At 42.2% G+C, this 26,559-nt stretch overlaps 1 pseudogene; it reads left to right on the top strand.

Moving 5' to 3' along the window:
- Positions 1-26,559, top strand: part of LOC126292819 (NADH dehydrogenase [ubiquinone] iron-sulfur protein 3, mitochondrial-like) — a 156,994-nt pseudogene that overhangs the window by 113,981 nt on the left and 16,454 nt on the right.

Here is a 26,559-nt window from a genome sequence, read left to right as displayed (position 1 = left end):
CTGCGGGACTACGGCGTAAGCGGAGGAAGACGAGGAAGAAGAAAGCTGTCTGCGGAGCACTTGTGCGCTATTTTGTGCCACTGAACGTTGGTTTTCGCGTTCTGGTACCAAATTTATGCTGAAAACACAGAGGAAGAGTTAGGCACCTGGAATATTCCGGTATTCAGAGTTTTCGTCTCGGAGTTACCACAGCTATTAAGCTCGTAGAACATAATGTTAGAGACAGGTCATGTTGGAGCGCTTTAGGTGTCGTATACATGATACCATGCGGTCACTTATCTCTATACCGATAATGTAAGTCATGATAGCGACGTGGTGTGTATGTAACAAGCGTTCGTTTGGAATCAACAGTTTCAAAATGGTTCAAATGGCTCTAAGCACTATGGGACTTAACATCTGAGGTCATCAGTCCCCTAGACTTAGATCTACTTAAACCTAAATAACTTAAGGACGTCACACACATCCATGCCCGAGGCAGGATTCGAACTTGCGACCATAGCACCCGCCTGGTTCCCAACTGAAGCGCCTAGAACCGCTAAGTCACAGCGGCTAGCCAATCAGCTGTTTAAGGAAAGGGAAACCTACGTTTCTCGCATTTGTAGACTTAGAGAAAGCTTTTGACAATTTTGACTGGAATACTCTCTTTCAAATTCGGAAGGTGGTAGGGGTAAAATACAGGGAGCGAAAGGCTATTTACAATTTGTACAGAAACCAGATGACAGTTATAAGAATGGAGGGGCTTGAAAGGAAAGCAGTGGTTGGGAAGGGAGTGAGACAGGTTTGTAGCCTAGCCCCGATGTTATTCAATCTGTAATTTGAGCTAGCAGTAAAGGAAACGAAAGGATAATTTGGAGAAGAAATAAAAACTTTGAGGTTCGCCGATGACGTTGTAATTCTGTCAGAGACAGGAAAGGACTTGGAAGAGCAGCTGAACGGAATGGACAGTGTCTTAAGAGGAGGATATAAGATGAACATCAACAAAAGCAAAACGAGGATAATGGATTGTAGTCGAATTAAATCGGGTGATGCTGCGAGAATTGGATTAGGAAATGAGACAATTAAAGTAGTAAATGAGTTTTGCTGTTTGGGGAGCAAAATAACTGATGATGGTCGAAGTCGAGAGGATATAAAGTGTAGACTGGCAATGGCAAAGAAAGCGTTTCTGAAGAAGAGAAATTTGTTAACATGATCGAGTATAGGTTTAAGTGTCAGGAGGTCGTTTCTGAAAATATTTGTACATGGGCGATAAATAGTTTAGAGAAGAAGAAAATAGAAGCTTTTGAAATGTGGTGTTGCAGAAAAATTCTGAAGATTAGATGGGTAGATCACATACCTAATGAAGAGGTATTAAATAGAATTGGAGAGAAGAGAAATTTGTGGCGCATCTTGGCTAGAAGAAGGGGTCGGTTGGTAGGGCATATTCTGAGGCATCAAGGGATCACCAATTTAGTATTGGAGGGCAGCGCGGAGGGTAAAAATCGTAGAGGGAGACCAAGAGATGAATGCACTAAACAGATTCAGAAGATTGTAGGTTGCAGTGAGTACTGGGAGATGAAGAAGCTTGCACAGGATAGAGTAGAATGGAGAGCTACATCAAATCAGTCTCTGGACTGAAGACCACAACAACAACAAGACAGGATGATGAAAGGGTGCAAGTAGTCTGAAACCAGTGTACGACACTCCTTGGTCGTCACGGTGCCTTCCTCTGAACCTGTGGATGCCCACGTAAATGTTCCTCAGAGCATGATGGAGCCGCCGCCAGCATGTCTCCGTCCCGGAGTGGAGGAGTCAGGGAGCTAATCTCCCGGCTTGGTTCAAATGGCTCTGAGCACTATGGGACTTAACTTCTGAGGTCATCAGTCCCCTAGAACTTAGAACTACTTAAACATAACTAACCTAAGGACATCACAAACATCCAAGCCCGAGGCATGATTCGAACCTGCGACCGTAGCGGTCGCGCGGCTCCAGACTGTAGCGCCTAGAACCGCTCGGCCACGGTCTCCTGGAAGACGACGGATTCGCGCCCTCCGATCGTCATGATGAAGCAGGTATAGGGATACATCAGACCATGCAACGCTGTGCCACTGAACCAACCACCAGTGCCGATGGTCACGTGTCCATTTCAGTCGTAGTTGCGGATGTCGTTGTGTTAACATTGACACGTGCAGGGATCGTCGGGTGCGGAGGCCCGTCATTGGGTGTGTTCGGAGCACACTGTGTTCAGACACATTTGTTCTCTGCCCATCTTGGTGTTAGTCCCCCCCACAGATAGCCGCCTACACTGTTTTATCAATCTGCCCAGCCTACGACGTCCGACACCTGTAATGGAGGGTGGCTGCCCAACCCCATGACGTATGGTTTCGCTACGTGTTGCAGACACTTACCACAGCAGTCCTCCAACACCCGACAAGTCGTGCAGCTCCCGAAGTGCTCGTGCCGAGCCTCCACGCCGTCACAAACTGCTCTTGGTCGATTTCAAATATCGCACGCCTTCCCCATTCTACACACGGACAGCACGCTCACCGATACTACAGGCTGTTACAAAAAGGTCCGGCCAAACTTTCAGGAAACATTCCTCACACACAAAGAAATAAAAGATGTTATGTCGACATGTGTCCGGAAACGCTTAATTTCCATGTTAGAGCTCATTTTAGTTTCATTCCAACGTGATCAAATTGTAAATTTTCACAGTCAACATGTGTGGGCTGACGAGAATCCGCTTGCAATTGTGCAATCACGTCATCAAAACAGATTTTCTGTGAACGTTTGGGCAGGCATTGTTGGTGATGTCTTGATTGGGCCCCATGTTATTCCACCTACGCTCAATCGAGCACGTTATCATGATTTCATACGGGATACTCTACCTGTGGTGCTAGAACATGTGCCTTTACAAGCACGACACAACATGTGGTTCATGCGCGATGGAGCTCCTGCACATTTCAGTCGAAGTGTTCGTACGCTTCTCAACAACAGATTCGGTGACCGATGGATTGGTAGAGCCGGGCCAATTCCATGGCCTCCACGCTCTCCTGACCTCAACCGTCTAGACTTTCATTTATGGGGGCATTTGAAAGCTCTTGTCTACGCAACCCCGGTACCAAATGTAGATACCCTTTGTGCTCGTGTTGTGGACGGCTGTGATACAATACGCCATTCTCCAGGGCTGCATCAGCGCATCAGGGATTCCATGCGACGGAGGGTGGATGCATGTATCCTTGCAAAGCTGGACATTTTGAACATTTCCTGTAACAAAGTGTTTGAAGTCACGCCGGTACCTTCTGTTGCTGTGTGTTTCCATTCCATGATTAATGTAATTTGAAGAGAAGTAATAAAATGAGCTCTAACAAGGAAAGTAAGCGTTTACGGACACATGTCCACATAACATATTTTATTTCTTTGTGTGTGAGGAATGTTTCCTGAAAGTTTGGCCGGACCTTTTTGTAACACCCTGTATAAGCACCGTGCGTATTTCTAACAGTCATTCCTCGCCAGGTGACGCTGCTATCACCTGGACGGGTTTGTATTGGTAGTAGGCCGGTGGTCATAATGTTCTGGCTGATCAGTGTGTATATTACAGACGGCGCTCCACTACGTAAATAACAACAGGCGCTTCCTTGAAAACGATTTTGAGTCAAAATTACAAAGCAGATAGTGAGGAACTTTCGGAAATTTAAGATTTTAAACAAACGAACATTTAAATTTTTAGGATACCCTTATAGGATCACTTTGTTGTCCGTCTGTCTGTCTGTCCTACTGTTAATAACCCTTTTTCGTGGGAAAGAGTAGACGCATTAAGTTGAAATTTACATCACGTACTATGGCCTACAGGGTCTCTTGACCTTGCGAAGAACTGAAGGTTCTGGATCAATGCAGTCAAAAGTACGGCCATTGATGTCATACATTCTGATATTCGCAAACTCATTCATTAAAACTTAGAGTACTTTTCGAAGACCTAAAATCACGAAATCTACGAAGAAACAAAGTTTCACTCTACAAGTAAAGGAAAAAAAATCAAAAAATGTTTATTTGTAATTATATACACATCAAGAAAAATTTTGCGTCACCCCAGTTCATGGAACTCCTGAAGATAGTCGTCGACTGTGGATACTGTATCACAGACACAGTCCCTTTGACTGTTCAGAGAAGTCACTAGACCCGCCCCAAGATGTAAAAAACCATGCATGAGAAGCGCCCATTAGACGGAGGGGTTCGACAGCCGATAAGTTCCAGTCATTCCACCAGGAAGGAGGTTCACGGCTCATGTTGTCTGTAGTTCAACCATGCCTACACTGTCAGCACCACGGTTCGATAGTGTCGCCAATTTTATTCTGTGCCAGGAAGGGATGTCAACAAGGAAAGTGTCTAGGCGTCTCGGAGTGAACCAAAGCGAATTTGTTCGGACATCGAGAAGATACAGAGAGATAGAAACTGTCGATGACATACCTCGTTCAGGCCGCCCATGGGCTACTACTGCAGTAGATGACCGCTACCTAAGGATTATGGCTCGGAGGAACCATGACAGCAATGCCACCATGTTGAATAATGTCTTTCGTGCACCCACAGGACTTCGTGTTACGACTCAAATAGGCTGCATGATGCACAACTTAACCCCGACGTCGATAGCGAGGCCCATCTTTGCAAACACGACACCATGCAGCGAGGTACAGATGGGCCCAACAACATGCCGTATGGACCTCTTAGGATTGACATTACGTTCTCTTCACCAATGAGTGTGGCATATGATTTCAACTATACAATGGTCGGAGAAGTGTTTAGAGGCAACCCGCTCAGGTTGAACGCTTTGGACACGCTGTCCAGCAAGGCGGAGGTTCCCTGCTGTTTTGGGGTGGAATTACGTGGGACCGACGTACACCGCTTGTGGTCATGAAAGGTACCGCAACGGGTGTACGATGCCATCCTCCGACCGATAGTGCAACAATATCGGCAGCATATTGGCTAGGCATTTGTCTTCATGGACGACAATTCGCGCCCCCATGATCTTGTGACTGACTTCCTTCAGGATAACGACATCGCTCGAATAGGGTGGCCAGCATTTTCTCCTGACATGTACCCAGTCCAACGTGCTTGGAATAGATTGAAAAGGGCGGTTTATGGACGACGTGACCCACCAACCACTCTGAGTGATCTACGCCAAATCGCCGTTGAGGAGTGGGACAATCTGGACCAACAGTGCCTTGATGAACTTGTGGATAATATGCCACGATGAATAAAGGCATGCATCAATGCAAGAGGATGTGCTACTGGGTTTTAGAGGTACCGGTGTGTACAGTAATCTGGACCACCACCTCTGAAGGTCTCGGTGTATGGTGGTGCAACATTCAATGTGTGATTTTCATGAGCAATAAAAAGGGTGGAAATGATGTATGCGTTGATGTCTATTCAAATTTTCTGTACAGATTCCGGAACTCTCGGAACCGAGGTGATACAAAACTTTTTTGATGTGTCTATTACACGAAAAATATTTCTTTTGTCATTTGTTACCCGACTTCAAAGTTGAAACTGTCAGTAGTTCTGCCTTCAGGATAACTAGGTTGCAACTGTAAAAGCTAAACATCAGGCAAGGAAACACTTTGTGCCAGACCGAGACTAGAAATTGGGGTATCTGTCTTTCGCGGGCTAGTGCTCTGCTCTAGAAAGACTTTTTTGCTCATATGACACTTTTCGCAATTTTACCATTATCGGATATCGAGAAGCGATTACTGCACATAGATATGGCGTTTAAAGTGCGGTAATCGCTCCTGGATATCTGACGTTGGATCAGTACCGAAACCCGTCGTATGAACAATAAAAATCATTCCTTGCCAGATGTGTGACTTGTATCATTGCGACCCAATCAGCCTGAAAGGATAATCATTCATTTTATAAAAATGGTCGCCTTACTCCTGCATGACTATGTGTCATATTTATGTTATTCAAATTAAAGCGTTATGCAAAATCTTGAAATCTATGGGACCGTGATCTTGTCAGTATCTGTGTCAATTGTAGGCCTAAATAGTTGAGATTCTCGATGTTTGGGATGGCTGAGGTGTCTATGGACATAATTAAGTTTGTAAGGAACTCTCAGAGCAAGAGTCCTACTCGTATCTGGTCAGTTTTTTATTTATATAGATAATGTTTGATTTTTGATTACTTTTACCTATGATTTGTCTTTTTTGGGATCATAAACATTTTATTTTATCTGATATTACTTTTATGTTGTTCTTTCATGTACTGGTGCGTTCTCTGACCTTGGAGATTTGTTCCTCAATTTGGTCCTACGGATCTACACGTGTAAGATAAAAAAAGTAAAAAAAATATTGGGTAGGGTCCTGAACAGAGTTCAGATTCTGAACTAACGTCAAAACTGACCAGTCATCGATATTCATGCAATCGGACCTGAGAGCTTGTCTCACACGTAATGTGCGATTTGTTACGTAAAGTTGAGCCCAAATTTTCCATGGACTTCATAAATAACCTGTACAATGGCAAGTTAATTACTGCACTGTCTTGTACTTCGTAAATTAGCCCTTTGGTAACACTTGTTGTGTGGTATTTTGTTCGCACAAAAGGTAACGGCATCACAGTGCGCCGCTACGCAGTGTTGTGAGCAGCTGACCGGTTCTCTGCAGGTACGTGGTCTGCCGTATTTCGCCGGTGAGGAACGCTTCTGCTGAAGGGAAAGGGGTCGGCAGCGCACGGCGCTTCTGGATATGGAGAGGCGTGCAGTGGCCGGCGCTGTCTTCGGCAAAGACGTGCGAAGTGCGGCCGCGTTGGCGCGTGGCGCAACCGGCCCGCAGGCAGCTCCAAACAAGGAGGCCCCGAGAGAACTCCGCCGCTTTTTGCGGACGCACTGCACAGTGGCCGGTGCTCTTACGTCACACTGCCAAACCGGAGCGTGCGCGCCCGTATTGTCCGGTTCCTCGCTAATAACGGTGCTGTGGTCTAGCAGTTTTCCACTTTGCAACGCAAGCGAAAACGGGGGGGGGGGGGGGGGGGGTGGAGGCAAGATTGGGCAGCTGCCCCCTCCTAGAATCTGGATACAGGTTTCTTGCGCATTGCATCTCTTACGCATTGCTACATATGGTTGTCTGTGATCGTACCCCACCATACAACTAATCTTGCAGAGTGCAAGTGGTTGCTGGTAAATCCTTGGCTTTATAAAGAAAAAATGCTGTTACAGAGTTGGAAAAATATATGTTTACTCAATTTCTTGCCCCATCAGCTAATCACATTTATGGCATACTTGCTCTAGCCCAGGGCTTCCCAACGTGTGGTCCGCGGACATCTTAGGGGTCCGCCGGCTCTTACTAGGGGGTCCGCGGCCACCTTTCACCAAATCGTGTAAAATAATGAGTAAAATTATTGAATAAAAATGTGAAAATCAAATTCATCACTTTTTTGTCGGAGAAACATGTATAATTTTACTTCAGGTCGCATTCCCAAGCAGCGATTGCACTTCCTAAGTGAGAACGCATACACAGTTTAGTGCCGGAGAATGCGGCTTCTCTGATCGACTGTTTCGCAACAATACGGGGGTCGTTCGTGCGCTGGCTCACGGCGCTACATGCGCTGAAACCTTTTACGCATGCGCGGAGCGAGCTTTGTGGGCCAATCATAGCGCTCGCTGGCATGTATGCGGCCTCAGGCATAATTAAATGTTAAACTTGCTTTGTCAGTGCACTACCTATTTCATAAGTCGATTTTTGACCAGTTCATTACTTCTAACATGGATCGGTGGCTGAAGTAAGGATCATTGAAGAAGTGTGTAGCTTCTCCATCGCCTTCACGACAAGGGAAGTTTCCAGTTGAAATGAATGAGGAGGGAGGACGACCGAAGGAAGAACAACCAGAAGAACTCCACAGCTGGGTTTATTATGTGTAAACGCTGTAAGTACTGCATTGGTTGAAATATGCTATGGAAGTGGAATAACCAAGAAGCTAAGTACAACGAAAGATATTTAGAAATTGGCTTTATGGAGACAAAGGAGGGTAAAGCTCAGTGTGTAATTTGTGCGTGAGTCCTTCCGAACAGTTCAATGGTTCCAGTTAAATTTCGACGTCATTTCGAAGGTACTCACCCGGATTTCCAGGCTAAAGACGTCGATTTTTTTAAAAGAAAGAATGCTAAACTAGCTGCTTCTCAGCATTGTATGAAAACTCATGCAAAAGCAATGAATGAAAATTCATTAAAAGCTTCTTTCTTGGTTAGTTATCTAGTGGCAAAAACAGGCAAGCTCATACCATTGCAGAAAATCCCATAAAGCCATGTGTTAATGATATCATTTCTTGCATGCTAGACGAAAAGGCAGCAAAGCTTGTGTCTTCGGTGCCATTATCAAACAATATTGTCAAGAGACGCGCTGTTGACATGTCAAATGATGTGAAAGACACCCTTGTTTCTTGCATCCAACGCAATTCATTTTCTCTGTAAATAGGTGAATCCACTGATGTTGCAGGATTAGCGATTTTATTGAATTTTGTCCGTTATGAATATTCTGGATGTTTCGAGGAATACCTCTTATTGTGCAGACTACTACCTGCCAACACGACAGGTGCTGAAATATTCCGTCTATTTGATGATTTTTTGAGGATTAACGAAATTTCATGGTCTAATTGCATAGACGTGTGCACAGATGGTGCAAACAAAAGCTATGACGGTTCCTACAGTCGGAGCAATAACGAAAATAAAACGCCAAGAATTGCAGCAGTAGTAGTTGCGCTCTTCACAGATGCGCTTTAGCTACGAAACAAATACCTGTTTCGTTGAACAAAGTTTTAGACGAATCCATTCAAATCATTAACTACATAAAATCAAGGCCGTGGAAGTGAAGACTTTTCACAATACAGTGTGAAGATATCGGAAGCCTTCATCGTTCCGTGCTTCTCCACACAGAAGTGAGGGGGCTCTCACGTGGGAACGTGGCACTTGCATTAAGAAGCTTTCAGTTCCTATGGGTTTAGCTCTGAAATTTAAAGTTACTGTGCTTTTGACTGACTAGAGGTCCGCCATGGATTTTCGACTGAAGAAGGGGTCCGCCAGCTGAAAAGGCTGGGAAGCCCTGCTCTAGCCTATTTATATTTTTTATCTTTATTTACAAGTGTCAAGGGCCCTTATCGACCATACGCCTCCTCTACAAGTCTCTTCCACATTACGTTCTGTGGAGTGCACCGTTTGTCCATTCAGTGTTCGTGTTCATCGTAGTTGTGTCTTCCCGAATGTTATCTCTCCAACTACTTCTGGGTCTTCCTCTCGTTCCATCTATTGTCCTTCCGAATGTTATTTTAGATAGTCAGTTCAAAAATGGCTCTGAGCGCTATGGGACTTAACTTCTGAGGTCATCAGTCCCCTAGAACTTAGAACTAATTAAACACAACTAACCTAAGGACATCACAAACATCCATGCCCGAGGCAGGATTCGAACCTGCGACCGTAGCAGTCGCACGGTTCCGGACTGCGCGCCTAGAACCGCGAGACCACCGCGGCCGGCTAGGTAGTCAGTTTTCTGTCATTCTTGCTACGTGGCCTGCCCAATTCAACCTTCTCTTTCTTAGCACATCTATGGTGTTATGGTGTTTGTTCTGCTCCCTTAACCCTTCATTTTTTTCTTATTCTCCATTTCATGTTGTCTTCATCTATATTTGACCAAAAATTTTCTTCGAATTTTTCTTTCACATATTAAAAGTATTTTCTTCAATTTCGCCGGCCGGAGTGGCCGAACGGTTCTAGGCGCTTCAGTCCGGAACCGCGCGACTGCGACAGTCGCAGGTTCGAATCCTGCCTCAGGCATGGATGTGTGTGATGTCTTTGGTTGGTTAGGTTTAAGCAGCTCTAAGTTTTAGGGGACTGATGACCTCAGATGTTAAGTCCCATAGTGCTTACAGCCATTTGAAAATTTTTGAACCAAGCGCAGGAGAATGTCTCGCATAGCTTAATACTGCTCCTACCAGTCTACGTCCGTGCGCGCTGCACGCTTCGAGCCGCAGTCCACCACGTTTGTGGAGGTGACTATCACGCTAAAGCAACAAAAGTGTGATTCAATTGAAGAACCGAGACTTATTTTCTGCGATACACAGAAGAAAAAAAAATTAAAAGTAAAAAAAAGTTCTCTGGGAATCGAGGCCTCCTTGGGGAACAACATAGCTTAAGATGCAGTTACAGAATTGGAAATTCAGCAGTGCACTAGCACAATAATACGAGGGTCAGTCAAAAAGTAATGCCTCCTTTTTTTTTCTACGTTTAATTGTCAGGAAGTTTAAATGCAATTACATAGGTTGAAAACCACAACATTGAGGATCATTTTGTCATTTTTCAATGTAATCTCCGCCCATCTCTACAGTTTTGGTCCATCTTTGAACAAGGGCATGTATCCCAGCACGGTAAAAATCACAGCTCTGCTTCCTAAGCCATTGACGCACGGATGTTTTGACGGCCTCCTCATCTTCAAAATGAATCCCACGATGAGCTTCTTTTAGTGGCCCGAACAGATGGAAGTCTGATGGTGCCAGGTCAGGGCTGTGTGGGGGATGAGGCAAAACTTCCCATCCAATTTTGACAATCTCGTCAGAGGTGTGACGACTGGTGTGTGGTCTTGCATTGTCATGCAAAAGAAGAACATCTGCCACTGATTTTGTTGGGCGAACTCGCTGAAGACGTGCTTTAAGTTTTTTGAGGGTTGTGACGTATTGAACAGAATTTGTTGTGCATCCCTGCTCCAAAAAATCAACCAGAATCACACCCTCTGTATCCCAGAAAACTGTTGCCATAACTTTCCCTGCCGATCGCACAGTTTTGAATTTTTTCTTCCTCGGCGAGCTTGAGTGACGCCACTCCATTGACTGCCTCTTTGATTCGGGTTCAAAAAAATGCACCCATGTTTCGTCCCCGGTCACAATTTTTTTCAGAAACTCATCTCCCTCCAAACGGAAGCGCTGCAAGTGTTGGGAGGCTATTGTTTTCCTTGCCTCTTTATTCTGATCGGTTAACATTCTTGGAACCCACCGTGCACAAACTTTTGAGTACCCCAATTGTTTAATAATCGTGATCACACTGCCTTTACTAAGAGAAATAATGCGACACACTTCATCTGCAGTCACCCGACGGTCACCACGAATGATGTCATCAACTTGCTGAATGTTGTGTGGAGTCACTGCACTCATCGGCCTGCCGCTCCGCTTTTCGTCAGTCAACGGTGTTTGCCCTTCAGCTTCCTTACAACGACGAACCCATCGTCTAACAGTGCTGACATCCACTGTCACAACACCATACACCTTCTTCAGTCTTTCATGAATGCGTATGGGCGTTTCACCTTCTGCATTCAAGAATTCAATCACACAACGCTGTCTCAAACGAACATCGATGTCGGCCATCTTACAAACTTCTGCTGTGCTGCCACCTGTTGACACAGAAAGTTACTACTGCAGTGGATTGCAGAAGGTGGTTTGAGGAATGGCGCCAAATTCAAATTTTTCACTTAACCTAATTTTTTTAAGTAGAAAAAAAATGAGAGGCATTACTTTTTGACCGACCCTCGTATTTCAGACTGGGAAGACGAGGACCATCTTAACTGGTTCCTAGGCCCTTAACACTCGATTGTATCGGCCAGTTTAAGGTTATTCTTCGAGGTTCCCATATTCATCTTTTCGAATGCTGGCCGGAGTTACATTTTCCCTACACAAACAATCCAGAAAAGGAGTTTCGAAAACCGATTTATTGAACTTCAACTACCAACTTTTAAAAATAGAAGGTATGAAAGTAACTCGACAAATCCGTTGTCGTGGTGTGAAGTTTTGTAAGCAAACTAAATCCTATAGGAGGCATCAAAGTAGAGAAACTGTTTTTGAAGTTTATATCCTGTTTATCCACTTTGAAGAGTATTAATGAGTGTCATTTCTGCTAATTGTTTTTTGTTAATAACCGATGGGTGTTTCTGAAAAGATTTTCTCAAGTTTTCAGACATCTTTGGTGTTTCAGTTTTTGATTTTAATGATCAAACTAACGTTATTAGTATACGAAAAAAATACTTTCTCTGAATATTTCTAACTTTAATTTCCAAACAGTTGGTTGTGCTGGATTTCATGATATGCGAGACGTAATTTCATATTGTTAAATCGAAAATGTTGAACCTGTATTCATAGTGATAACAGACAAAGATGTACGTTGCATATTTAAATGAAATATGTATCAAAGCAACCTGTCTTCACAAATGTTAATGTGAAATTGCCAATCGCTAGAGATAAACACATTTATTATCCGTCCTGGCAAACTGAGTTCTTAAATTAAATCGGTTGTATCAAAAATGGTCATTTTTGAATTTCTCACCCTCTTCTATTAAAATCAGCGGATGCTCATGGATACAAGGGATCATATAACGTTCGTTCTCACCCATTAATGATCTTGCTCGGATAAATAGAACCTTCTAAGAGTTTCCTAAAGGGGTAGGCGTACAGAACCAGACATAATAGAGTTTACACTTGATACTTATGGCAAATACAAGTCTGCTACACCCGTTTTATTAGATCTGTGTAAATAAGCTAGAACCATACCTTGCTATAGGGTACAAGGAATAGACATAACACGAATCTCGGCTAAACTTTTTGTGAAACACTATAAAAATGCATAAATACAGGGTTTCCTCAGGGTAGTATATTAGGACCAGTGTTATTATTGTTATACTCGTACATCAATGACTTTCTCAGCGCTCATTAGAAAATTTCTTTTTGCTGATTACAGCAACACTGTCTGTATTACTAACTGTCTGACATGGTACCCCAGTCCCTTGAGTCCAGTTGCAGGTATGCCTATCTAAGGGCTTCAAGGGCCTACATAATTTGGATTTTCAGTATTTCAGTATTTGATCTAAATGATTTTGTTATCATTAAGAGATATAACCTTATGTCAAAGCTTTAACGCAATGAGTCATGTATTAAAGTTAGAAATTGTGTGTATGTATGTCTTCATGCAGCGAACCTCACGACGTGAAAATTAGGGAATGAGAGCACTCAGCACTTCTAAACTTGTTCTAAACTTCCTCTTGCTGACAAACCCCAAACAATAAAGATATGAACTTTACCACTTACCACATTTTCGCTGTTTATGCAATAAAACTTCAACATCTGGCATGACGTTTTAACTTGTTGCGTCTTTGCTATTAACTCTACTAGTAACACGTTTTGCAGACAAAATCCACATACACCACTGATCTACCTGCAAAACTGTATCATTGTCCGACGCATCGTTCAGGATATATGACGCCATAAACATTGAGTTGAGTGAATAATGACGGTGACTTCAACCATGAAGGGAGATCGATAGCTTAAAGTATTGCGGGATGGAAGGGGGGGGGGGGGGGGGGGACCTGCCTACTGACACTGAAAACAAACAAGAGAATGTCTTACAGAGAAAGCGTATGAAACCCTTAGAGAAATTTACAGTTGCTCAATGTGCAGTGTAGTTACTTTAAAGACGAAGAAATCAAATACTATGAATTTAATTTCGAATAGGGGTAATGGAATTGTTAAATTAAGTGTATTGGTTTCTGCTGTAGTTATATAACAAACTCAAAATTAGTAGGAATGATTATCGATTCTTAGTTGAGGTGGTATGAACACACGAAGATACTTGCAAACATGTTGCAAATATGTTACTGTGACTGGTGGCGACTGTAAAGCATCTTAGATTTAGCAAAAATCGCAAAAACCTAAAAAGCCTGTTAGTCTTTGCATCATCCCATGAGACATGACTGTGTCTGTGATTAGAAATGTATGTGGTTTGTTTAAAACAACGGTGGCCTAGACTGGCTGTCTAAGAGGTATTCCCACTGTCGTCAAACATAAACTTGATAATGCATCGGCTGCAGCAGAAACTAGGCCAACTGCCAGTAAATTTGTTGCTGCATAATGTGCACAACTGAGAAATTATGGCAGCAGAATGTCTTCCGAAGTTTGTGCAGAAAGTCCATTTGATAGCAGGTGATAAACGTGGCCCACTGATTCTCCCAGAGGACGTAGTTCCAGTTTTAGAAGTCTTCATGGAGCATGACAATGCACAGTTTTCCAGTCTTGGGATAAAGCAGATGTTGATGTGCCTAGCAGACAGTTCTGATTTGGGGTGGTTTACAGTTTACTCTCACTTCGATTCAGTTCATTTATAAGACCCATACACATGAACTTACACCTATCGATTCAGTGTGTGAGGCTTTTAAGACTGCCGACGGGTATAAGAGGGAGATTTGAGACATGTTTGGTGCGTTGTTTGCAAATCAACCTGACTTGCGCCGCCTCCTCACTGATTATGGCTTTGAAGGGCAACCATTCAGTAAGGACTATACACTTAGTGGATATGTTGATGTGGGTTACGATCTACATCTACATCTGCGGTATTACTCTGTTATTCACAATTAAGTGCCTGGCAGAGGATTCAATGAACCACCTTCAAATTGTCTTTCTACCGTTCCCCTCTCGATCAGCGCGTGGGAAAAACTAGCACTTAAATTTTTCTGTACGAACCCTGATTCCTCTTATTTTATTTTGATGATCATTTCTCCCTATGTAGGTGGGTGCCAACACAATGTTTTCGCAACCGGAGGAGAAAACTGGTGATTGAAATTTCATGAGAATACCCCGTCGCAACGAATAACGCCTTTGTTTTAATGATTGCCACTCCAATTCACGTATCATGTTTGTGGCACTATCTCCCCTATTCCCCGATAATACAAAACAAGCCGCCCTTCTTTGAACTTTTTCAATACCATCCTTCAGTCCCACCTCATACGGATCCCATACCGCACAGCAATACTCCAGAATGGGGCGGACAAGTGTAGTGTAAGCAGACTCTTTAGTAGATCTGTTGCACCTTCTAAGTGTTCTGCCAATGAATCGCAGTCTTTGGTTTACTCTACTCACAACATTATCTATGTGATCGTTCCGATTTATGTTATTTGTAATTGTAATCCCTAAATATTTAGCTGAATTTATAGCCTTAAGATTTGTGTGACATATCGCGTAATCGAAATTTAGCGGATTTCTTTTAGTACTCATGTACTTTATTCAGGGTCAATTGCCACTTTTCGCGCCACACGGATATCTTATCTAAATCGTTTTGCAATTCATTTTGGTCATCTGATGACTTTACAAGACGGTAAATGACAGCATGATCTGCAAATAATCTCAGAGGGCTACTCAGATTGTTTCCTATGTCATTAATATAGATTAGGAACAATAGAGGGCCTTTAACACTGCCTTGGAGAACGCCGGATATTCCTTATGTTTTACTCGATGACTTTCCGTGTATTACTACGAACTATGACCTTTCTGGCAGGATAGCCACTAGAAACAGCACAGGAATTCCTTCGATTTCAGTTGTCAGCAAAGTGGGACTGGCTCCAAAACTTCAGAGAGGCCCCAGCTCCTCAAGAAGAAATACAGTCAAAGGGTAGCGAGTCTGGAGAAGGGAAGAAGTAGGTAGTAAAAACTCAAAACAACTCTCTGTTAGTTTTATATGTTAAAACACTGTACAGCTGAAGTGAAATATAACAAATATATATGCACACACACACACACACACACACACACACACACACACACACACACACACACACAAACATACACAGACATACACACACACACAAAGTGATGTAGTAGTAAACTGCTATTGACAAGGGAGTTCAGATCGATTTCGTATTTCTGGATTTCCTGAAGGCTTTTGACACTAAACCACACAAGCGGCTTGTAGTGAAATTGCGTGCTTGTGGAATATCGTCGCCGGCCGCAGTGGCCGAACGGTTGTAGGCGCTTCAGTCTGGAATCACGCGACCACTACGGTCGCAGGTTCGAATCCTGCCTCGGGCATGAATGCGTGTTATGTCCTTACGTTAATTAGGTTTAAGTAGTTCTAAGTTCTAGGGGACGGATGACCTCAGATGTTAAGTCCCATAGTGCTCAGAGCCATTTTGGAATATCGTCTCATTTATGTGACTGGATTTGTGATCCTGTCAGAGAGGTCACAGTTCGTAGTAATTGACGGAAAGTCATCGAGTAAAACAGAAATGATTTCTCGCGTTCCCCAAGTTAGTGTTATATGCCCTTTGCTTTTCCTTATCTACATAAACGATTTGGGAGACGATCTGAGCAGCCCTGTTAGGTTGCTTGCACACGACGCTGTCGTTTATCGACTAATAAAGTCATCAGAAGATTAAAAGAAATTGAAAAACGATTTAGGAAAGATATCTCAATGGTGCGAAAATTGGCAGTTGACCGTAATAACGAAAAGTGTAAGGTCATTCACATAAGTGCTGAAAGGAATTCGTTCAACTTCGGTTACCTGGGAAATCAGTCTAATCTAAAAGGCGAAAATTCAACAAAATTCCTAGGTATTACAATTACGAACAACTTACATTGGAAGGAACACACAGAAAACGTGGGGAAGGCTAACCAAAGACTGCGTTTTATTCGAAGGACACTTGGCAAATGTAACAGATCTACTAAGGAGACTGTCTACACTACTGCCTACACTACGCTTGTCCTTTCTCTTTTAGAATACTGCTGCGCGGTGTGGGATACTTACCAGATAGGAGTGACGGAGTACATCGAAAAAAAAGTACAAAGAAGGGCAGCACGTTTTGCAGCATCGTGAAGTATAGGAGAGAGTCTCACAGAAATGATACAGGGATGTAGGCTGGACATCACTAAAAGAAAGGCGTTTTTAGTTGCGACATAATCTCATCACGAAATTCCAATCACCAACTTTCTCCTTCGAATGGGAAAATATTTTGTTGACACCGAGCTACAAGGGAGAAACGATCACTACGATGAAATAATGGAAATGAGAGCTCGTACGGGAAGATACAGGTGTTCGTTCTTTACGCGCGCTATACGAGATTGGAATAAGAGAGAATTGTGAAGGTGGTTCGATAAACCCTCTGCCAGGCACTTAAATGTGATGTAGATGCGTGCCCGGAAAGCGAGACATCGCGATATCGAACCCCGGTCGAATCGTGGAAATTTCTCAGTGTATATTGTCCTCTCAATGATGTGAACATTCGCCGGGAAGGATATGTTCGGATTCCACGTTAAACTGCAGACGTCCACAACTGTTACTAAAATTTGTTCGTGATTAATAAATTCGCACCAGCTGTAACTGACAAATCCTTTATTTGGATACAATGGTACGAATGACCCGGTTTTCAGGATGCAAATCCCATATTCAGGAGCAATAAAAAACAATGGAAACTAGGAGGGATAATACATAAAATTAATTAACATCAAAAGGATCCATACAAATGTGAACATTAGTTCATGCCTTGACCGCGTGCGAGAAAATCGTACCATCTACATCTACATATATACTCCGCACCGTACGGTGCGTGGCGGAGGGTACCTCGTACCACAACTAGCATCTCTCCCTGTTCCACTCCCTAACAGAACGAGGGAAAAATGACTGCCTATATGCCTCTGTACGAGCCCCAATCTCTCTTATCTTATCTTTGTGATCATTCCTCGAAATGTAAGTTGGCGGCAGTAAAATTGTACTGAGGTCAGCCTCAAATGCTGGTTCTCTAAATTTCCTCAGTAGCAATTCACGAAAAGAACGCCTCCTTTCCTCTAGAGACTCCCACCCGAGTTCCTGAAGCATTTCCGTAACACTCGCGTGATGATCAAACCTACCCGTAACAAATCTAGCAGCCCGCCTCTGAATTGCTTCTACGTCCACCCTCAATCCGACCTGATAGCGATCCCAAACGATCGAGCAGTACTCAAAAATAGGTCGTATTAGTGTTTTATAAGCTGTCTCCTATGCAGATGAACCACATCTTCCCAAAATTCTACCAATGAACCGAAGACGACTATCCGCCTTCCGCACAACTGCCATTACATGCCTGTCCCACTTGATATCGCTCTGCACTGTTACGCCCAAATATTTAATCGACGTGACTTTGTCTAGTGCTACACTACTAATGGAGTATTCAGACATTACAGGATTCTTTTTCCTATTCATGTGCATAATAGTCATTTAAAAAAATTCCGCAAATTTATTAAGTAGCTTGCGAGATACCGAGCGGGTGATATATGAAAAGATTCTTTGAATTAACCAATACCACAACGAGTAAACGGGACCTAACCGAAAAAAACAGGAATGAATCAACAAATACTCATTATCAGACTAATGTGACCTACAAACCAATTGCGAACGTACAGACATATGGCATAGACTTAAGAAAGTAAAGTAAAGGCATAAATGTCGTAGAATGCCAGTTTGTGAACGCCAAAAGTGACCAGCCCGCCGCACGTCGCGGACGCCCAGCAAGACTCCAACAGACGTCTGGGCGAACCACAGCGAGGCGTCTCAGTGCGCATATGCGTCATAGAGTGGCCTCCGCCAGAACTGGGAAGGACAGCGGAAGAAATCATAGCTAACAACACGACCCTACTTCCATGCGTTCTCCCAAAAGCCACCCGCTGCTAATAGCGCTAAAATCATATTGTTGTATGAATGGCAGCGACTAACATAGCCTTGATACAAAGCAAACAATAAGAGCAAGACGTGCAATGTATAACGTATAATCTAGGAATAAAAGTAAGAAACATGTATAGCGAAATGGTTAAGAATATAATAAAACTTAATCTATTTCGATCCTTGTGAATCTCCATGATGCACTTTTTATTTATTTATTTATTTATGCATTTATTTTACCTGGCAAGAATAGGTCCTTCAGGCCCTCTCTTACACCTAACGAGGCATACTCAGATTGAACGAGTTACAGTTTCTACAGAACATTAAGGACATATAACGTTTTATGCAGTACTGATGTTAAAGAAAAAAATAGAGATTATAACAGTAGTACAATGATAACTATAACAATAAAAAATAATTATAACAATCAAGAATAATAATAATAAATATAATAATAATAATAGCAAAGCTGGAACTGAATTACAAGCAGTATGATTCGTACAAGTAAAATTAATATTACCCCAGGTGGACAATCCACTCGCCCTGTGGCGACAACCAAGCTATCGGATTCTGGGGAGCTTGGGCTAGTACGACAGAGAGAGTCGGAGTTCTCTGGTAAACTTCCACGAAAGTCGCATACATTTATTGGCACTTTCAACATCCAAACACTAATACATACTGGCAAGTTACATAATTTGATGACAGAACTCAACAAACAGAAAATTCAAATCCTTGCTCTCCAAGAGACTAGATTCACCGATTCAGAAACAATAGACTACAATAACTACCGTATCTTTAAAATAAAACAGGCAAGAAGATATGCAAGGGAGCTGCATTATTTGGCATGGCCTTTATTGTGAATAAGGACATCCTTGATTCTGTTATAGGTGTGAATCAAATCAGTAACAGACTAATGACCATGTGAGTCAAGCACACCAACAAAACATATACATTTATTAATGTTCATGCACCCACCAACATTGATAACAAAAAAGAACCCGAGAAGACAGAAAAATTTTGGGAAAAACTTGAAAATGAAATGTCCAGAATTCCAAAGGAGGACGTAAAAATTCTCCTCGGTGATTTTAACGCACAAATCGGCAAAGAAAAGAAATATAAAAAAAACAGTCGGCAACTACCCTGCACACAAATTCACGAACAAGAATGGCATGAGGCTCATCGAGCTGTGCCAGCAAAACAACCTAAAAATCATGTCAACATCATTTCGAAAGGACCCTAAGAAACAAAAAACGTGGCGATCCCCTATCCTTCAGCGAGGGGAATTTCAAATAGACCATGTTGCGATTTCCTATGATTTCCAAAAAGAAATACATGACGTTCAAATCCGCAGAGGGGCAAATATAGATTCTGACCACTATCTTACCAGAGTGAAAACTAAATTCACTCCAAAAAGGAAAGGAGGAAAGAAAACTCCACTAATTCCCAAATTTGATCTGAAAAAAATCGAAGAATCAAAAATTACAGAAGTATGGGAAAAGCAACCTGCAAACAATTGGAGAGATTTCCAAACAAAAATTGTACAGAAAGCAAGAGAACTGATCCCATTAAAGAAAAAATCCAAACACCCATGGTGTAATTCAGATTGTGATAATGCAATAAAAGAGAGACGACGTGCCTTCCTAAATTACAATTGTGACAAATCAGAAACCACGCAACAGACATTTTTCGAAGTGAGAAAGCAAACAGCTAAAATACTTAGGCAAACTGAAAGAAAATATCTTCATGAACAACTAAACTCAATAGAACAAGACTTCAGGAACCACAACACACAAGATTTTTACAAAATATTCGCAAATCAAGTCAAAGGATACAATCCACGAAACCTCTGTTTCAGGAAAGAAAATGGAAAATTAGCATTAACTAACAAAGAAAATTGCCAAGAACTAGCTAAATACTTTTCACAACTTCTAAACTGCCCACAACCGAAAACAAGATTCCCCAGATTACAACCAGAATGCACGAATGAAAGTTCACTAGCGCCAACTCAGGGAGAAATATATAGCCACAGTAAGAAGCTCAAAAATAATAAGCCATCAGGAGAGGATGGAATTGTAGCTGAACTACTGAAGAACCTTGGCCCAAACTACCTAAAAGAGATCACCCAAATCATCACAGAAATCTGGCAGACAGAAAATATTCCAGAGGATTGGAAGTGTGCACTAATTCATCCACTGCACAAAAAGGGAGACAGAGCAGACGTAAACAACTACAGAGGCATTTCACTTTTACCTGTGACTTATAAAATTTTATCCGCGTGTCTACTAAAGAGGGCACAAGAACAACTAGAATATACAATTTCAGACTACCAAGCAGGCTTTCGACCTAACAGATCATGCCCTGAACAGATCTTTAACCTTAAAGCTATTTTAAAAATGAAAGCAATCCGGTCTAAACCAATAGTGTGCACATTCGTTGATTTTAAAAAAGCATATGACTCTAAAAACCCGAAAACTAATCGAACAAACACTGACAGAAACCAAATCAAAAATTAAATTCATAGACGAAATCTCGGAACCATTCTTAATTAAAACAGGAGTAAGACAAGGAGACGGGATCTCGCCACTATTATTCAACATAGTTTTAGACAAAGTAATGGAAGAATGGGAAATCGAACTAAGGAAACAAAACTTCTGGAAACCAATTGAACTAGGAAGAGGTAAAGGAAAATTGAACATCCCATATTTAGCGTTTGCAGATGACCTAGAATTATAACTGACAGTGAAGAAACTGCAATAAAACAAATTGAGATCCTTAAAGAATGTGCAGAGAAGGTTGGCCTGCAAATCTCCTTTGAGAAGACTGAGTTTATGTGCTCCAAATTAGATATTCCGAAACTGGAAACAAATTTTGGTGAAATCAACAGAGTCAAACACTTTAAGTATCTCGGCGAAGTTATTGAACCAACAGGACTCGAGAAAATAGCACAAAACAACCGAGTACAGAAATTCAAGAACGCATTCGGACTTGTTCAAAGCATATATAACAAAAAATGCCTGTCAAAAGGAACTAAAATCAGACACTACAACACAGTTATCAAACCTACAGTCACATATGCAAGTGAAACGCTCTCACTGAATAGAAAACTAGATTTACAAGATATTAAGAAAATAGAGAGAAAAATTATTAGGAAAATTCTGGGACCACGATACACACAAGATGGATACAGACTGCAGACCATAAACAACTGAAAAACTATCAAATATCGAAAGTGACATCAGAAAGAGACGAATGAAATTTTATGGACACCTACACAGATTACCTGGAAACAGGTTAACTAAACGTCTATTGGACTATGTGACATCACTTAAAGCAACAATACCCTGGGTAACTGAAGTTAAGAAGGATTTGACAAAAGCAAAAATTGACATAACAGACGCATCAGACAGGGATACATTCAGAAGAAAAATTGACAAGTGGAAGTTTACTTCAGAGACGGCACCAAAACCATACCGACCAAAGTGGACTGAAGAAAGAAAGAAGGCCTTTGGGGAGAAAATGAAGAAATATTGGCAAAACAAGAAGAACCTAAAGAAATATTGATAAATCACCTGCTTATCGTTCTCCTATGGGGACATTCGCTAATAATAATAATAATAATAATAATAATAATAGTAATGACTATGTACATGAAAGTAAACATACTTTTCTTTTGTGAATGTCAGTCCTATTGTTAGTTGGGAATTTTCTCGTTATGTTCTTGCAGCTTGTGAGTTATTCTCTTCGAGCAGAGACATACGACGATAGAATGGGGTAAAAGAGATATATAAGTGGTAGATAGCTTAGAGGAAGAGAAATAGAATGGTAAAATTCGAAGCTGTGATGGGGAGGAGAAAGAACGAGATGAGAGGGGCACAACAATGGTGGCTATACCGTTCCTAATATGTAAGTTTTGAGTTCCCTCTTGAATGTTGAGTAGTTCTGGATAAGACGCAGATCACAGGGGAGCGCGTTCCATAGTCGTATGGCTGAGATGGAGAATGACACGGAGAAAGATTTTGTGTAATGTAAAGGTACAGCCAAGATGCTAGACGTATCCGATCTGGTATTGCGATTGTGGAATGATGATAGGTGTTTAATGTGAGAAGATAAGTATTGGGGGCACCAGTGGCTAAGAAATCGATGAACTACGCACATAAATCGATGAAGTCTGAGGTTTTCCTCTATACAAACGTTTTTCGGCACAATAATCTTAATGTATCTCCTCAGCATGTCCCTCCAGGTGTTTCGATTTTGTGTATCTTCTTCCTCTGCGTCTAGTCTTCTCGTTGTTAATCGTACACTTTGGAGCCAGATGGACATAGGGCGACCTCTTCTCTTCTTTCCCCCCGGTTCCCATTCCAGGATCATTTTCGGAATTCTGGCTTCCTCCATTCTTCTTACTTGCCCGTACCATTGTAACTTATCCATCACGTCATGTATTCTTTCTCTTACTTCAATTCTCTTTATTATTTCGTCGTTTCTTACTTTCTGTTTTCTAGAAATATTAGCTGAGCTTCTCCAGGAGTCCATTTCGATTGCTTGCCGTTTTTTTGTGTTTCAGATTAGTAGTTCAAGTCTCCACACCATACCTAACTATGGTATTTAGTACTGGTTTATATATAATTTTTTTGGTTCGATTTATTACATTTCTGCCCCATAAGATCGTGTTGAGGATCCAATGACCTTCCTTCTGCTGCTAATACTTTTATTAATTTCTACATCTGTTTTCCCTCCATCTCTAAACTGGATCTCAAATAACGGATAATACTAACCTTATTAATTTTCTTTTCCTCTTTGTGTAAGTCATCAGCATCATTAGTAAGGTATTTTGTTTTCTGGTGATTAACTTTAATCACTAGTTTCTGTATGCTAATTGGTTACATACACAGGATGGAGAAGAAATGTGTCACGAAATTTTAACCCTACTTAGCTGATGCTGTGTAGGTCGACAACGCACCATTTTGAAACTAATGAAACTCGGCCTCACGCGCTCCGATTGGCCGTGCGATTGCCGTTCGTCGGTTGACGAGCAGCGCTATGGTTCTTCGTTCACACATACAAACGTCCCTCGCCCAGTCACTTCTCCAATGTGACACGCACATTTGTCGATCTGGTCTTGCTGTTTGTCTCCACCTCACGTCAGAGGCATTCACAAGTAAGTTTCGCTTCGGAGCACGCACACGTTACCTGCGATTTAGTCGTACAGGAAGCATGGCGGCACAGTATTCGTTTGAAGAACAACGAGATATGGTTTTCATTTATGGACTAGCCAACGGTAATGTGCATGAATCTCGACGGTTGTATGAGAAACGGTACCGAGCAAGACGCCACCCACACCCGCAAACGTTTACATCAATTCACCGGCGACTTGGCGAGACAGGCTCGTTAGCGGGATATCATACTCATGCTGGAAGACTTCGAACACGACAGGATGCTGCATTTTAAGAGACTGTTCCCGAGCGCATCGAGGAAGCACAGTTCAAATGGTTCGAATGGCTGTAACGAGGGAACCTCCCCATCGCACCCCCCTCAGATTTAGTTATAAGCTGGCACAGTGGGTAGGCCTTGAAAATCAATCGAGAAAACAGGAAGATGTTGTGTGGAACTATGAAAATAAAATAAGCAAAATATACAACTGAGTAGTCTATGCACAAGATAGGCAACATAAAGGAGAACGCGAGCGCAGCAGCGCCGTGGTCCCGTGGTTAGGGTGAGCAGCTGCTGAACGAGAGGTCCTTGGTTCACGTCTTCCCTTGAGTGAAAAGTTTACTTTCTTTATTTTCGCAAAGTTATGATCTGTCCGTTCTTTCATTGACGTCTCTATTCACTGTAATAAGTTTAGTGTCTGTGTTTTGCGACCACACCGCAAAACCGTACGATTAGTAGACGAAAGGACGTGCCCCTCTAATGGGAACCGAAAAAAATTTGAACGCAAGGTCATAGATCAACCGATTCCTCCACAGGAAAACACGTCTGATACATTCTATACGACACTGGTGACGGCATATGCATCACATGACAGGAATATGTTGTCGACCCACCTAACTTTTACACATGGCGAATGGGTAAAAAAATTCTTCTACCTTGCCCGATTTAGGTTTTCTTGTGGATGTGATAATCACTCCCAAAAAAGTAATGAAAACATAAGAGTTTCTAACATAAACTGCAACAAATGAATGCAACAGTTTCGCAGTCGCACAGTTTTTCCTGTGCTCTGTCAAAACACGTGTTTTTAACGTTTTCAGATATTTCCGTGAGTAGACCGTCAAATCCTGCATATGTCCAAGCAAATCTGAACATGTCCTGGAATTTTGGAGAGCGAAGTTGATTATGTGTGAGCGCCTGAACTTTGATAATTGTCTGAAAATAAATAATTAAACTTTGCACTCGAGGGAAGACTTGAACCAAGGACCTCTCATTCCGCAGCTGCTCCCGCCAACCACGGGACCACGACACACTCGAGCTCACATTCTCCTTGATGTTGCCTTTCTTTCACATAGACTACTCAGTTTGTATATTTTGCTTATTTTTTTTCATAGTTCCACACAACTTTTTCCTGTTTTCTCGATTGATCTGTGTTCAGTTTTTCAAGGCCTATCCACTGCGCCAACTTATAACTGAAACTGAGGGGAGTGCGATGGGGATGTTCCCTTGTGAGCACTAAGTGAGGTCATCAGTCCCCTAGAACTTAGAACTACTTAAACCTAACTATCCTAAGGACATCACACACATCCATGTCCGAGGCAGGATTCGAACCCGCGACCGTAGCGAGGAAGCACAGTACTCGAGCAGTTGGACACGACATGGGGGTCACTCATCGGTTAGTCTGTGAGGTTTTCAGGGATGACGGCCAGCATCCATTTAGTTTCCATCCTGTCCAAAACCTAAATCCCGTGGTGGACTATTAACATTGTTTTGTTTACCGACAAGTGCACCTTCCATCGAGGTGGTCTTCACAACACTCTAAAGTTCATTACTGGGCAAGGGGAAATACGTCACCTACGTCCACGGACACCAGGAACGATTTTCGCTCAACATTTGGTCAGGCATTGTGGGTGACCATGTGACTGGGCCAGTCCGTCTACATCCGGCAGGTAAAGCATTCGCGGTCATGCGATGTCCACAGCACCCGGCAACAGGGCAATCCCGCGGCCAGTCGGAGCGCATAGCACCAAGTATCCGTAGTTTAAAAATTGTGCGTTGTCGACCTAACCTGTACAATTTGCATCCTCCCTGTCTTCTGCTATAACTACGAGATCTTCACAATAGTAAGTGACGTAAGTAAACTCCATCTTTAAATATAGCCCCATCCCATTGAATTTACTAGACCAAGTCTCAAGACTGACGTCAACATAGATTTTAAATAATGTTGATGACGTGGGGCAGTCTTATAACAGACGCTTGCGTGTTCTAAATTTCTGTGAAGGATTTTCACTTATTTTTACATATTTCTTGTATTATTTTAATTTAAAGACCCCTTATGTTTGCCATATGTAATGTTCTCCAAAGTAGTTTTCTCGGGACGGCATCATATGCTTTTTGTAAATCTATGAAAATTAACCCTATGTTTTTTTTATGTTTCCCTGTGTTTCTCTAAGATCTGTCGAAATGTGAAAATATGGTCTTCGTGTGACCTACAAGCTGTGAAGTCACAGTGTTCTTCCTGGGTTTAAAAATTTATTTCCTGCTTATTTTTAATTATTTTCCCTAAAACTCTCATTAATGTGTGCATCACACAAATTCCTCGATAGTCCGAGCAGCTTTTACGGGCCCCTTTCTTAGATGTGTTATTAATACAGCCCAGATTCGTTTCCTTGGGTGCTGAATCTACATATAACATTTTATTGAATAACGGTGCTATTAGTTTCACAATTTTATCAGCACTGTATATTAAGTGCTCCAGCTTGATGCTACCTGGTCCAGGTGATTTGCCATTCTTTCCTGTTCTTAATGCCTTACTCACCTCCCTTTCTATAATTTGTATCTCCTCTCCTTCCTGTTCCTTTTCAACGACTTTTCCTTCCTCCAGATACTCTTCTCTAAGCTCGTTTAATACTTTCCAGGACTAATCTTCCCATTCTTTTGGCGTTATCAGCTGAAGATTGGTTCTG

The sequence above is a fragment of the Schistocerca gregaria genome, chromosome 1, assembly GCF_023897955.1.
Source record: "Schistocerca gregaria isolate iqSchGreg1 chromosome 1, iqSchGreg1.2, whole genome shotgun sequence".
Lineage (NCBI taxonomy): Eukaryota > Metazoa > Arthropoda > Insecta > Orthoptera > Acrididae > Schistocerca > Schistocerca gregaria.
The sequence above is the reverse complement of the archived record's forward strand: the minus strand, read 5'-3'. Positions and strand labels throughout refer to the sequence as shown.